This window comes from Heptranchias perlo, chromosome 12 (assembly GCF_035084215.1).
Source record: "Heptranchias perlo isolate sHepPer1 chromosome 12, sHepPer1.hap1, whole genome shotgun sequence".
In the NCBI taxonomy this organism is placed as follows: domain Eukaryota; kingdom Metazoa; phylum Chordata; class Chondrichthyes; order Hexanchiformes; family Hexanchidae; genus Heptranchias; species Heptranchias perlo.
In genome coordinates this window covers 68,143,562-68,156,145 of record NC_090336.1, presented here as the reverse complement: position 1 = coordinate 68,156,145, position 12,584 = coordinate 68,143,562, and the positions used below count along the sequence as shown (strand labels likewise).

Below are 12,584 nucleotides of genomic sequence, written 5' to 3'. Positions count from 1 at the left end.
AGGAGCGGGAGTTTACCGGTTATCGCTTCTCGGCCTTTTGGCTAAGATCCAGTGTAGTTTCTGTTCTTATCAGTTTAATATCTGATACGTCCCCTATCTGGGGACCAAATATTAAATTGATTCTTGGAACAGGGAGATGGAACGAGAGCTTGCTCCGTCCACTCCGCGCATCGACCTGGTATCGCAGTGCTTCCAGGATCGGTGCAGCTCCCCTCGGGGAGATTCGAAAAACAAAAAACAGATTTTGTTTCTTTTTTGGACCATATGTTATTACTGTAGTTAATATTGTTATAAAAGAAGGAAAACTTTTTACAGCTGCTTGACCATGCTCTCCTTTCCTTCGTAGGTTGTTGCTCGCTCCGCGTTGTTCCTCGCCCGGCCGTTGTGCCATGTTGCCAACGCCGCTGACGCCACTTTCACTCCTGCCCAGCAAGGTAAGCAGCCACCATTGTGTTTTTCTTCCCGTATCTGTCCATGGGGACTTGGCCTATATTTCAGGGTGAGGCCTCACCACGTTTCCCGCTCGACAGCTAAGCTGGAGGTTGCCCCCTGTTGGATTTCCGTGCGACTGCAGGCACGGGCGCCTCCATTGGAAAAGGATGGGTGGGTGGATGGGGGTTGGTGGTGTTGGGCACATGCACCCCGCCCTGCCCGCCACGCCTGCTGCAGTCTATTCCCATGCCACCCTGCCTGTCTCCTACGACTTATTGCCGGGAACCAGCCTTAGCAAACCCCAGACTTTACTTGGCAGCTGCAGGACCGATTCTGCGCTCCATTGAGATCCTGCGCGCCCGTTGATTAAGCACCCGAAAATGCAAAAGCTGTGATCGTGTTACCTCAGCCAAAGGGAAGGGGGGTGTTACGGAGATGGCTTTTCATCTTGGTTAGATGTTCTGGTAAAAAATATTGTGTTGCTCAAAGTTTGCCGGCCACTCTTCACACCGAAGCTCAGTCACCCAACACCATTTTGAAGAAGAAGAGAGAGTCCGAGGAAGAATGGAGCAGGAGCGGGAGTTTACCGGTTATCGCTTCTTGGCCTTTTGGCTAAGATCCAGTGTAGTTTCTGTTCTTATCAGTTTAATATCTGATACGTCCCCTATCTGGGGACCAAATATTAAATTGATTTTTGGAACAGGGAGATGGAACGAGAGCTTGCTCCGTCCACTCCGCGCATCGACCTGGTACAGCAGTGCTTCCAGGATCGGTGCAGCTCCCTTCGGGGAGATTCGAAAAACAAAAAACAGATTTTGTTTCTTTTTTGGACCATATGTTATTACTGTAGTCAATATTGTTATAAAAGAAGGAAAACTTTTTACAGCTGCTTGACCATGCTCTCCTTTCCTTCGTAGGTTGTTGCTCGCTCCGCGTTGTTCCTCGCCCGGCCGTTGTGCCATGTTGCCAACGCCGCTGACGCCACTTTCACTCCTGCTCAGCAAGGTAAGCAGCCACCATTGTGTTTTTCTTCCCGTATCTGTCCATGGGGACTTGGCCTATATTTCAGGGTGAGGCCTCACCACGTTTCCCGCTCGACAGCTAAGCTGGAGGTTGACCCCTGTTGGATTTCCGTGCGACTGCAGGCACGGGCGCCTCCATTGGAAAAGGATGGGTGGGTGGATGGGGGTTGGTGGTGTTGGGCACATGCACCCCGCCCTGCCCGCCACGCCTGCTGCAGTCTATTCCCATGCCACCCTGCCTGTCTCTTACGACTTATTGCCGGGAACCAGCCTTAGCAAACCCCAGACTTTACTTGGCAGCTGCAGGACCGATTCTGCGCTCCATTGAGATCCTGCGCGCCCGTTGATTAAGCACCCGAAAATGCAAAAGCTGTGATCGTGTTACCTCAGCCAAAGGGAAGGGGGGTGTTACGGAGATGGCTTTTCATCTTGGTTAGATGTTCTGGTAAAAAATATTGTGTTGCTCAAAGTTTGCCGGCCACTCTTCACACCTAAGCTCAGTCACCCAACACCATTTTGAAGAAGAAGAGAGAGTCCGAGGAAGAATGGAGCAGGAGCGGGAGTTTACCGGTTATCGCTTCTCGGCCTTTTGGCTAAGATCCAGTGTAGTTTCTGTTCTTATCAGTTTAATATCTGATACGTCCCCTATCTGGGGACCAAATATTAAATTGATTCTTGGAACAGGGAGATGGAACGAGAGCTTGCTCCGTCCACTCCGCGCATCGACCTGGTATCGCAGTGCTTCCAGGATCGGTGCAGCTCCCCTCGGGGAGATTCGAAAAACAAAAAACAGATTTTGTTTCTTTTTTGGACCATATGTTATTACTGTAGTCAATATTGTTATAAAAGAAGGAAAACTTTTTACAGCTGCTTGACCATGCTCTCCTTTCCTTCGTAGGTTGTTGCTCGCTCCGCGTTGTTCCTCGCCCGGCCGTTGTGCCATGTTGCCAACGCCGCTGACGCCACTTTCACTCCTGCCCAGCAAGGTAAGCAGCCACCATTGTGTTTTTCTTCCCGTATCTGTCCATGGGGACTTGGCCTATATTTCAGGGTGAGGCCTCACCACGTTTCCCGCTCGACAGCTAAGCTGGAGGTTGACCCCTGTTGGATTTCCGTGCGACTGCAGGCACGGGCGCCTCCATTGGAAAAGGATGGGTGGGTGGATGGGGGTTGGTGGTGTTGGGCACATGCACCCCGCCCTGCCCGCCACGCCTGCTGCAGTCTATTCCCATGCCACCCTGCCTGTCTCTTACGACTTATTGCCGGGAACCAGCCTTAGCAAACCCCAGACTTTACTTGGCAGCTGCAGGACCGATTCTGCGCTCCATTGAGATCCTGCGCGCCCGTTGATTAAGCACCCGAAAATGCAAAAGCTGTGATCGTGTTACCTCAGCCAAAGGGAAGGGGGGTGTTACGGAGATGGCTTTTCATCTTGGTTAGATGTTCTGGTAAAAAATATTGTGTTGCTCAAAGTTTGCCGGCCACTCTTCACACCTAAGCTCAGTCACCCAACACCATTTTGAAGAAGAAGAGAGAGTCCGAGGAAGAATGGAGCAGGAGCGGGAGTTTACCGGTTATCGCTTCTCGGCCTTTTGGCTAAGATCCAGTGTAGTTTCTGTTCTTATCAGTTTAATATCTGATACGTCCCCTATCTGGGGACCAAATATTAAATTGATTCTTGGAACAGGGAGATGGAACGAGAGCTTGCTCCGTCCACTCCGCGCATCGACCTGGTATCGCAGTGCTTCCAGGATCGGTGCAGCTCCCCTCGGGGAGATTCGAAAAACAAAAAACAGATTTTGTTTCTTTTTTGGACCATATGTTATTACTGTAGTCAATATTGTTATAAAAGAAGGAAAACTTTTTACAGCTGCTTGACCATGCTCTCCTTTCCTTCGTAGGTTGTTGCTCGCTCCGCGTTGTTCCTCGCCCGGCCGTTGTGCCATGTTGCCAACGCCGCTGACGCCACTTTCACTCCTGCCCAGCAAGGTAAGCAGCCACCATTGTGTTTTTCTTCCCGTATCTGTCCATGGGGACTTGGCCTATATTTCAGGGTGAGGCCTCACCACGTTTCCCGCTCGACAGCTAAGCTGGAGGTTGCCCCCTGTTGGATTTCCGTGCGACTGCAGGCACGGGCGCCTCCATTGGAAAAGGATGGGTGGGTGGATGGGGGTTGGTGGTGTTGGGCACATGCACCCCGCCCTGCCCGCCACGCCTGCTGCAGTCTATTCCCATGCCACCCTGCCTGTCTCCTACGACTTATTGCCGGGAACCAGCCTTAGCAAACCCCAGACTTTACTTGGCAGCTGCAGGACCGATTCTGCGCTCCATTGAGATCCTGCGCGCCCGTTGATTAAGCACCCGAAAATGCAAAAGCTGTGATCGTGTTACCTCAGCCAAAGGGAAGGGGGGTGTTACGGAGATGGCTTTTCATCTTGGTTAGATGTTCTGGTAAAAAATATTGTGTTGCTCAAAGTTTGCCGGCCACTCTTCACACCTAAGCTCAGTCACCCAACACCATTTTGAAGAAGAAGAGAGAGTCCGAGGAAGAATGGAGCAGGAGCGGGAGTTTACCGGTTATCGCTTCTCGGCCTTTTGGCTAAGATCCAGTGTAGTTTCTGTTCTTATCAGTTTAATATCTGATACGTCCCCTATCTGGGGACCAAATATTAAATTGATTCTTGGAACAGGGAGATGGAACGAGAGCTTGCTCCGTCCACTCCGCGCATCGACCTGGTATCGCAGTGCTTCCAGGATCGGTGCAGCTCCCCTCGGGGAGATTCGAAAAACAAAAAACAGATTTTGTTTCTTTTTTGGACCATATGTTATTACTGTAGTCAATATTGTTATAAAAGAAGGAAAACTTTTTACAGCTGCTTGACCATGCTCTCCTTTCCTTCGTAGGTTGTTGCTCGCTCCGCGTTGTTCCTCGCCCGGCCGTTGTGCCATGTTGCCAACGCCGCTGACGCCACTTTCACTCCTGCCCAGCAAGGTAAGCAGCCACCATTGTGTTTTTCTTCCCGTATCTGTCCATGGGGACTTGGCCTATATTTCAGGGTGAGGCCTCACCACGTTTCCCGCTCGACAGCTAAGCTGGAGGTTGCCCCCTGTTGGATTTCCGTGCGACTGCAGGCACGGGCGCCTCCATTGGAAAAGGATGGGTGGGTGGATGGGGGTTGGTGGTGTTGGGCACATGCACCCCGCCCTGCCCGCCACGCCTGCTGCAGTCTATTCCCATGCCACCCTGCCTGTCTCCTACGACTTATTGCCGGGAACCAGCCTTAGCAAACCCCAGACTTTACTTGGCAGCTGCAGGACCGATTCTGCGCTCCATTGAGATCCTGCGCGCCCGTTGATTAAGCACCCGAAAATGCAAAAGCTGTGATCGTGTTACCTCAGCCAAAGGGAAGGGGGGTGTTACGGAGATGGCTTTTCATCTTGGTTAGATGTTCTGGTAAAAAATATTGTGTTGCTCAAAGTTTGCCGGCCACTCTTCACACCGAAGCTCAGTCACCCAACACCATTTTGAAGAAGAAGAGAGAGTCCGAGGAAGAATGGAGCAGGAGCGGGAGTTTACCGGTTATCGCTTCTTGGCCTTTTGGCTAAGATCCAGTGTAGTTTCTGTTCTTATCAGTTTAATATCTGATACGTCCCCTATCTGGGGACCAAATATTAAATTGATTTTTGGAACAGGGAGATGGAACGAGAGCTTGCTCCGTCCACTCCGCGCATCGACCTGGTATCGCAGTGCTTCCAGGATCGGTGCAGCTCCCCTCGGGGAGATTCGAAAAACAAAAAACAGATTTTGTTTCTTTTTTGGACCATATGTTATTACTGTAGTCAATATTGTTATAAAAGAAGGAAAACTTTTTACAGCTGCTTGACCATGCTCTCCTTTCCTTCGTAGGTTGTTGCTCGCTCCGCGTTGTTCCTCGCCCGGCCGTTGTGCCATGTTGCCAACGCCGCTGACGCCACTTTCACTCCTGCCCAGCAAGGTAAGCAGCCACCATTGTGTTTTTCTTCCCGTATCTGTCCATGGGGACTTGGCCTATATTTCAGGGTGAGGCCTCACCACGTTTCCCGCTCGACAGCTAAGCTGGAGGTTGCCCCCTGTTGGATTTCCGTGCGACTGCAGGCACGGGCGCCTCCATTGGAAAAGGATGGGTGGGTGGATGGGGGTTGGTGGTGTTGGGCACATGCACCCCGCCCTGCCCGCCACGCCTGCTGCAGTCTATTCCCATGCCACCCTGCCTGTCTCCTACGACTTATTGCCGGGAACCAGCCTTAGCAAACCCCAGACTTTACTTGGCAGCTGCAGGACCGATTCTGCGCTCCATTGAGATCCTGCGCGCCCGTTGATTAAGCACCCGAAAATGCAAAAGCTGTGATCGTGTTACCTCAGCCAAAGGGAAGGGGGGTGTTACGGAGATGGCTTTTCATCTTGGTTAGATGTTCTGGTAAAAAATATTGTGTTGCTCAAAGTTTGCCGGCCACTCTTCACACCGAAGCTCAGTCACCCAACACCATTTTGAAGAAGAAGAGAGAGTCCGAGGAAGAATGGAGCAGGAGCGGGAGTTTACCGGTTATCGCTTCTTGGCCTTTTGGCTAAGATCCAGTGTAGTTTCTGTTCTTATCAGTTTAATATCTGATACGTCCCCTATCTGGGGACCAAATATTAAATTGATTTTTGGAACAGGGAGATGGAACGAGAGCTTGCTCCGTCCACTCCGCGCATCGACCTGGTACAGCAGTGCTTCCAGGATCGGTGCAGCTCCCTTCGGGGAGATTCGAAAAACAAAAAACAGATTTTGTTTCTTTTTTGGACCATATGTTATTACTGTAGTCAATATTGTTATAAAAGAAGGAAAACTTTTTACAGCTGCTTGACCATGCTCTCCTTTCCTTCGTAGGTTGTTGCTCGCTCCGCGTTGTTCCTCGCCCGGCCGTTGTGCCATGTTGCCAACGCCGCTGACGCCACTTTCACTCCTGCTCAGCAAGGTAAGCAGCCACCATTGTGTTTTTCTTCCCGTATCTGTCCATGGGGACTTGGCCTATATTTCAGGGTGAGGCCTCACCACGTTTCCCGCTCGACAGCTAAGCTGGAGGTTGACCCCTGTTGGATTTCCGTGCGACTGCAGGCACGGGCGCCTCCATTGGAAAAGGATGGGTGGGTGGATGGGGGTTGGTGGTGTTGGGCACATGCACCCCGCCCTGCCCGCCACGCCTGCTGCAGTCTATTCCCATGCCACCCTGCCTGTCTCTTACGACTTATTGCCGGGAACCAGCCTTAGCAAACCCCAGACTTTACTTGGCAGCTGCAGGACCGATTCTGCGCTCCATTGAGATCCTGCGCGCCCGTTGATTAAGCACCCGAAAATGCAAAAGCTGTGATCGTGTTACCTCAGCCAAAGGGAAGGGGGGTGTTACGGAGATGGCTTTTCATCTTGGTTAGATGTTCTGGTAAAAAATATTGTGTTGCTCAAAGTTTGCCGGCCACTCTTCACACCTAAGCTCAGTCACCCAACACCATTTTGAAGAAGAAGAGAGAGTCCGAGGAAGAATGGAGCAGGAGCGGGAGTTTACCGGTTATCGCTTCTCGGCCTTTTGGCTAAGATCCAGTGTAGTTTCTGTTCTTATCAGTTTAATATCTGATACGTCCCCTATCTGGGGACCAAATATTAAATTGATTCTTGGAACAGGGAGATGGAACGAGAGCTTGCTCCGTCCACTCCGCGCATCGACCTGGTATCGCAGTGCTTCCAGGATCGGTGCAGCTCCCCTCGGGGAGATTCGAAAAACAAAAAACAGATTTTGTTTCTTTTTTGGACCATATGTTATTACTGTAGTCAATATTGTTATAAAAGAAGGAAAACTTTTTACGGCTGCTTGACCATGCTCTCCTTTCCTTCGTAGGTTGTTGCTCGCTCCGCGTTGTTCCTCGCCCGGCCGTTGTGCCATGTTGCCAACGCCGCTGACGCCACTTTCACTCCTGCCCAGCAAGGTAAGCAGCCACCATTGTGTTTTTCTTCCCGTATCTGTCCATGGGGACTTGGCCTATATTTCAGGGTGAGGCCTCACCACGTTTCCCGCTCGACAGCTAAGCTGGAGGTTGCCCCCTGTTGGATTTCCGTGCGACTGCAGGCACGGGCGCCTCCATTGGAAAAGGATGGGTGGGTGGATGTGGGTTGGTGGTGTTGGGCACATGCACCCCGCCCTGCCCGCCACGCCTGCTGCAGTCTATTCCCATGCCACCCTGCCTGTCTCCTACGACTTATTGCCGGGAACCAGCCTTAGCAAACCCCAGACTTTACTTGGCAGCTGCAGGACCGATTCTGCGCTCCATTGAGATCCTGCGCGCCCGTTGATTAAGCACCCGAAAATGCAAAAGTTGTGATCGTGTTACCTCAGCCAAAGGGAAGGGGGGTGTTACGGAGATGGCTTTTCATCTTGGTTAGATGTTCTGGTAAAAAATATTGTGTTGCTCAAAGTTTGCCGGCCACTCTTCACACCTAAGCTCAGTCACCCAACACCATTTTGAAGAAGAAGAGAGAGTCCGAGGAAGAATGGAGCAGGAGCGGGAGTTTACCGGTTATCGCTTCTCGGCCTTTTGGCTAAGATCCAGTGTAGTTTCTGTTCTTATCAGTTTAATATCTGATACGTCCCCTATCTGGGGACCAAATATTAAATTGATTCTTGGAACAGGGAGATGGAACGAGAGCTTGCTCCGTCCACTCCGCGCATCGACCTGGTATCGCAGTGCTTCCAGGATCGGTGCAGCTCCCCTCGGGGAGATTCGAAAAACAAAAAACAGATTTTGTTTCTTTTTTGGGCCATATGTTATTACTGTAGTCAATATTGTTATAAAAGAAGGAAAACTTTTTACAGCTGCTTGACCATGCTCTCCTTTCCTTCGTAGGTTGTTGCTCGCTACGCGTTGTTCCTCGCCCGGCCGTTGTGCCATGTTGCCAACGCCGCTGACGCCACTTTCACTCCTGCTCAGCAAGGTAAGCAGCCACCATTGTGTTTTTCTTCCCGTATCTGTCCATGGGGACTTGGCCTATATTTCAGGGTGAGGCCTCACCACGTTTCCCGCTCGACAGCTAAGCTGGAGGTTGCCCCCTGTTGGATTTCCGTGCGACTGCAGGCACGGGCGCCTCCATTGGAAAAGAATGGGTGGGTGGATGGGGGTTGGTGGTGTTGGGCACATGCACCCCGCCCTGCCCGCCACGCCTGCTGCAGTCTATTCCCATGCCACCCTGCCTGTCTCTTACGACTTATTGCCGGGAACCAGCCTTAGCAAACCCCAGACTTTACTTGGCAGCTGCAGGACCGATTCTGCGCTCCATTGAGATCCTGCGCGCCCGTTGATTAAGCACCCGAAAATGCAAAAGCTGTGATCGTGTTACCTCAGCCAAAGGGAAGGGGGGTGTTACGGAGATGGCTTTTCATCTTGGTTAGATGTTCTGGTAAAAAATATTGTGTTGCTCAAAGTTTGCCGGCCACTCTTCACACCTAAGCTCAGTCACCCAACACCATTTTGAAGAAGAAGAGAGAGTCCGAGGAAGAATGGAGCAGGAGCGGGAGTTTACCGGTTATCGCTTCTTGGCCTTTTGGCTAAGATCCAGTGTAGTTTCTGTTCTTATCAGTTTAATATCTGATACGTCCCCTATCTGGGGACCAAATATTAAATTGATTCTTGGAACAGGGAGATGGAACGAGAGCTTGCTCCGTCCACTCCGCGCATCGACCTGGTATCGCAGTGCTTCCAGGATCGGTGCAGCTCCCCTCGGGGAGATTCGAAAAACAAAAAACAGATGTTGTTTCTTTTTTGGGCCATATGTTATTACTGTAGTCAATATTGTTATAAAAGAAGGAAAACTTTTTACAGCTGCTTGACCATGCTCTCCTTTCCTTCGTAGGTTGTTGCTCGCTCCGCGTTGTTCCTCGCCCGGCCTTTGTGCCATGTTGCCAACGCCGCTGACGCCACTTTCACTCCTGCTCAGCAAGGTAAGCAGCCACCATTGTGTTTTTCTTCCCGTATCTGTCCATGGGGACTTGGCCTATATTTCAGGGTGAGGCCTCACCACGTTTCCCGCTCGACAGCTAAGCTGGAGGTTGCCCCCTGTTGGATTTCCGTGCGACTGCAGGCACGGGCGCCTCCATTGGAAAAGGATGGGTGGGTGGATGGGGGTTGGTGGTGTTGGGCACATGCACCCCGCCCTGCCCGCCACGCCTGCTGCAGTCTATTCCCATGCCACCCTGCCTGTCTCCTACGACTTATTGCCGGGAACCAGCCTTAGCAAACCCCAGACTTTACTTGGCAGCTGCAGGACCGATTCTGCGCTCCATTGAGATCCTGCGCGCCCGTTGATTAAGCACCCGAAAATGCAAAAGCTGTGATCATGTTACCTCAGCCAAAGGGAAGGGGGGTGTTACGGAGATGGCTTTTCATCTTGGTTAGATGTTCTGGTAAAAAATATTGTGTTGCTCAAAGTTTGCCGGCCACTCTTCACACCTAAGCTCAGTCACCCAACACCATTTTGAAGAAGAAGAGAGAGTCCGAGGAAGAATGGAGCAGGAGCGGGAGTTTACCGGTTATCGCTTCTCGGCCTTTTTGCTAAGATCCAGTGTAGTTTCTGTTCTTATCAGTTTAATATCTGATACGTCCCCTATTTGGGGACCAAATATTAAATTGATTTTTGGAACAGGGAGATGGAACGAGAGCTTGCTCCGTCCACTCCGCGCATCGACCTGGTATCGCAGTGCTTCCAGGATCGGTGCAGCTCCCCTCGGGGAGATTCGAAAAACAAAAAACAGATTTTGTTTCTTTTTTGGGCCATATGTTATTACTGTAGTCAATATTGTTATAAAAGAAGGAAAACTTTTTACAGCTGCTTGACCATGCTCTCCTTTCCTTCGTAGGTTGTTGCTCGCTCCGCGTTGTTCCTCGCCCGGCCGTTGTGCCATGTTGCCAACGCCGCTGACGCCACTTTCACTCCTGCTCAGCAAGGTAAGCAGCCACCATTGTGTTTTTCTTCCCGTATCTGTCCATGGGGACTTGGCCTATATTTCAGGGTGAGGCCTCACCACGTTTCCCGCTCGACAGCTAAGCTGGAGGTTGCCCCCTGTTGGATTTCCGTGCGACTGCAGGCACGGGCGCCTCCATTGGAAAAGGATGGGTGGGTGGGTGGATGGGGGTTGGTGGTGTTGGGCACATGCACCCCGCCCTGCCCGCCACGCCTGCTGCAGTCTATTCCCATGCCACCCTGCCTGTCTCTTACGACTTATTGCCGGGAACCAGCCTTAGCAAACCCCAGACTTTACTTGGCAGCTGCAGGACCGATTCTGCGCTCCATTGAGATCCTGCGCGCCCGTTGATTAAGCACCCGAAAATGCAAAAGCTGTGATCGTGTTACCTCAGCCAAAGGGAAGGGGGGTGTTACGGAGATGGCTTTTCATCTTGGTTAGATGTTCTGGTAAAAAATATTGTGTTGCTCAAAGTTTGCCGGCCACTCTTCACACCGAAGCTCAGTCACCCAACACCATTTTGAAGAAGAAGAGAGAGTCCGAGGAAGAATGGAGCAGGAGCGGGAGTTTACCGGTTATCGCTTCTCGGCCTTTTGGCTAAGATCCAGTGTAGTTTCTGTTCTTATCAGTTTAATATCTGATACGTCCCCTATCTGGGGACCAAATATTAAATTGATTCTTGGAACAGGGAGATGGAACGAGAGCTTGCTCCGTCCACTCCGCGCATCGACCTGGTATCGCAGTGCTTCCAGGATCGGTGCAGCTCCCCTCGGGGAGATTCGAAAAACAAAAAACAGATTTTGTTTCTTTTTTGGACCATATGTTATTACTGTAGTCAATATTGTTATAAAAGAAGGAAAACTTTTTACAGCTGCTTGACCATGCTCTCCTTTCCTTCGTAGGTTGTTGCTCGCTCCGCGTTGTTCCTCGCCCGGCCGTTGTGCCATGTTGCCAACGCCGCTGACGCCACTTTCACTCCTGCCCAGCAAGGTAAGCAGCCACCATTGTGTTTTTCTTCCCGTATCTGTCCATGGGGACTTGGCCTATATTTCAGGGTGAGGCCTCACCACGTTTCCCGCTCGACAGCTAAGCTGGAGGTTGACCCCTGTTGGATTTCCGTGCGACTGCAGGCACGGGCGCCTCCATTGGAAAAGGATGGGTGGGTGGATGGGGGTTGGTGGTGTTGGGCACATGCACCCCGCCCTGCCCGCCACGCCTGCTGCAGTCTATTCCCATGCCACCCTGCCTGTCTCTTACGACTTATTGCCGGGAACCAGCCTTAGCAAACCCCAGACTTTACTTGGCAGCTGCAGGACCGATTCTGCGCTCCATTGAGATCCTGCGCGCCCGTTGATTAAGCACCCGAAAATGCAAAAGCTGTGATCGTGTTACCTCAGCCAAAGGGAAGGGGGGTGTTACGGAGATGGCTTTTCATCTTGGTTAGATGTTCTGGTAAAAAATATTGTGTTGCTCAAAGTTTGCCGGCCACTCTTCACACCTAAGCTCAGTCACCCAACACCATTTTGAAGAAGAAGAGAGAGTCCGAGGAAGAATGGAGCAGGAGCGGGAGTTTACCGGTTATCGCTTCTCGGCCTTTTGGCTAAGATCCAGTGTAGTTTCTGTTCTTATCAGTTTAATATCTGATACGTCCCCTATCTGGGGACCAAATATTAAATTGATTCTTGGAACAGGGAGATGGAACGAGAGCTTGCTCCGTCCACTCCGCGCATCGACCTGGTATCGCAGTGCTTCCAGGATCGGTGCAGCTCCCCTCGGGGAGATTCGAAAAACAAAAAACAGATTTTGTTTCTTTTTTGGACCATATGTTATTACTGTAGTCAATATTGTTATAAAAGAAGGAAAACTTTTTACAGCTGCTTGACCATGCTCTCCTTTCCTTCGTAGGTTGTTGCTCGCTCCGCGTTGTTCCTCGCCCGGCCGTTGTGCCATGTTGCCAACGCCGCTGACGCCACTTTCACTCCTGCCCAGCAAGGTAAGCAGCCACCATTGTGTTTTTCTTCCCGTATCTGTCCATGGGGACTTGGCCTATATTTCAGGGTGAGGCCTCACCACGTTTCCCGCTCGACAGCTAAGCTGGAGGTT

General features: G+C 51.2%; 13 non-coding genes across 13 annotated transcripts; all 13 read left to right on the top strand.

Annotated features, from left to right (window-relative positions):
* Positions 1 to 21: 21 nt before the first annotated feature.
* LOC137328147 (U2 spliceosomal RNA) lies at positions 22 to 212 on the top strand. The gene has a single exon (XR_010964635.1). It is a non-coding gene; the product is annotated as a U2 spliceosomal RNA (small nuclear RNA).
* An 812-nt stretch (positions 213 to 1,024) lies between these two features.
* Positions 1,025 to 1,215, top strand: LOC137330890 (U2 spliceosomal RNA). Its single transcript, XR_010965310.1, has one exon. It is a non-coding gene; the product is annotated as a U2 spliceosomal RNA (small nuclear RNA).
* An 812-nt stretch (positions 1,216 to 2,027) lies between these two features.
* LOC137328146 (U2 spliceosomal RNA) lies at positions 2,028 to 2,218 on the top strand. Its single transcript, XR_010964634.1, has one exon. It is a non-coding gene; the product is annotated as a U2 spliceosomal RNA (small nuclear RNA).
* An 812-nt stretch (positions 2,219 to 3,030) lies between these two features.
* Positions 3,031 to 3,221, top strand: LOC137328145 (U2 spliceosomal RNA). Its single transcript, XR_010964633.1, has one exon. It is a non-coding gene; the product is annotated as a U2 spliceosomal RNA (small nuclear RNA).
* Positions 3,222 to 4,033: 812 nt separating this feature from the next.
* LOC137328144 (U2 spliceosomal RNA) lies at positions 4,034 to 4,224 on the top strand. Its single transcript, XR_010964632.1, has one exon. It is a non-coding gene; the product is annotated as a U2 spliceosomal RNA (small nuclear RNA).
* An 812-nt stretch (positions 4,225 to 5,036) lies between these two features.
* On the top strand, positions 5,037 to 5,227 carry LOC137330791 (U2 spliceosomal RNA). The gene has a single exon (XR_010965213.1). It is a non-coding gene; the product is annotated as a U2 spliceosomal RNA (small nuclear RNA).
* An 812-nt stretch (positions 5,228 to 6,039) lies between these two features.
* Positions 6,040 to 6,230, top strand: LOC137330889 (U2 spliceosomal RNA). The gene has a single exon (XR_010965309.1). It is a non-coding gene; the product is annotated as a U2 spliceosomal RNA (small nuclear RNA).
* Positions 6,231 to 7,042: 812 nt separating this feature from the next.
* Positions 7,043 to 7,233, top strand: LOC137328143 (U2 spliceosomal RNA). The gene has a single exon (XR_010964631.1). It is a non-coding gene; the product is annotated as a U2 spliceosomal RNA (small nuclear RNA).
* Positions 7,234 to 8,045: 812 nt separating this feature from the next.
* On the top strand, positions 8,046 to 8,236 carry LOC137328142 (U2 spliceosomal RNA). The gene has a single exon (XR_010964630.1). It is a non-coding gene; the product is annotated as a U2 spliceosomal RNA (small nuclear RNA).
* An 812-nt stretch (positions 8,237 to 9,048) lies between these two features.
* On the top strand, positions 9,049 to 9,239 carry LOC137328155 (U2 spliceosomal RNA). Its single transcript, XR_010964642.1, has one exon. It is a non-coding gene; the product is annotated as a U2 spliceosomal RNA (small nuclear RNA).
* An 812-nt stretch (positions 9,240 to 10,051) lies between these two features.
* LOC137328188 (U2 spliceosomal RNA) lies at positions 10,052 to 10,242 on the top strand. The gene has a single exon (XR_010964675.1). It is a non-coding gene; the product is annotated as a U2 spliceosomal RNA (small nuclear RNA).
* An 816-nt stretch (positions 10,243 to 11,058) lies between these two features.
* On the top strand, positions 11,059 to 11,249 carry LOC137328141 (U2 spliceosomal RNA). Its single transcript, XR_010964629.1, has one exon. It is a non-coding gene; the product is annotated as a U2 spliceosomal RNA (small nuclear RNA).
* An 812-nt stretch (positions 11,250 to 12,061) lies between these two features.
* LOC137328139 (U2 spliceosomal RNA) lies at positions 12,062 to 12,252 on the top strand. Its single transcript, XR_010964627.1, has one exon. It is a non-coding gene; the product is annotated as a U2 spliceosomal RNA (small nuclear RNA).
* The last annotated feature ends 332 nt before the right edge of the window (positions 12,253 to 12,584 follow it).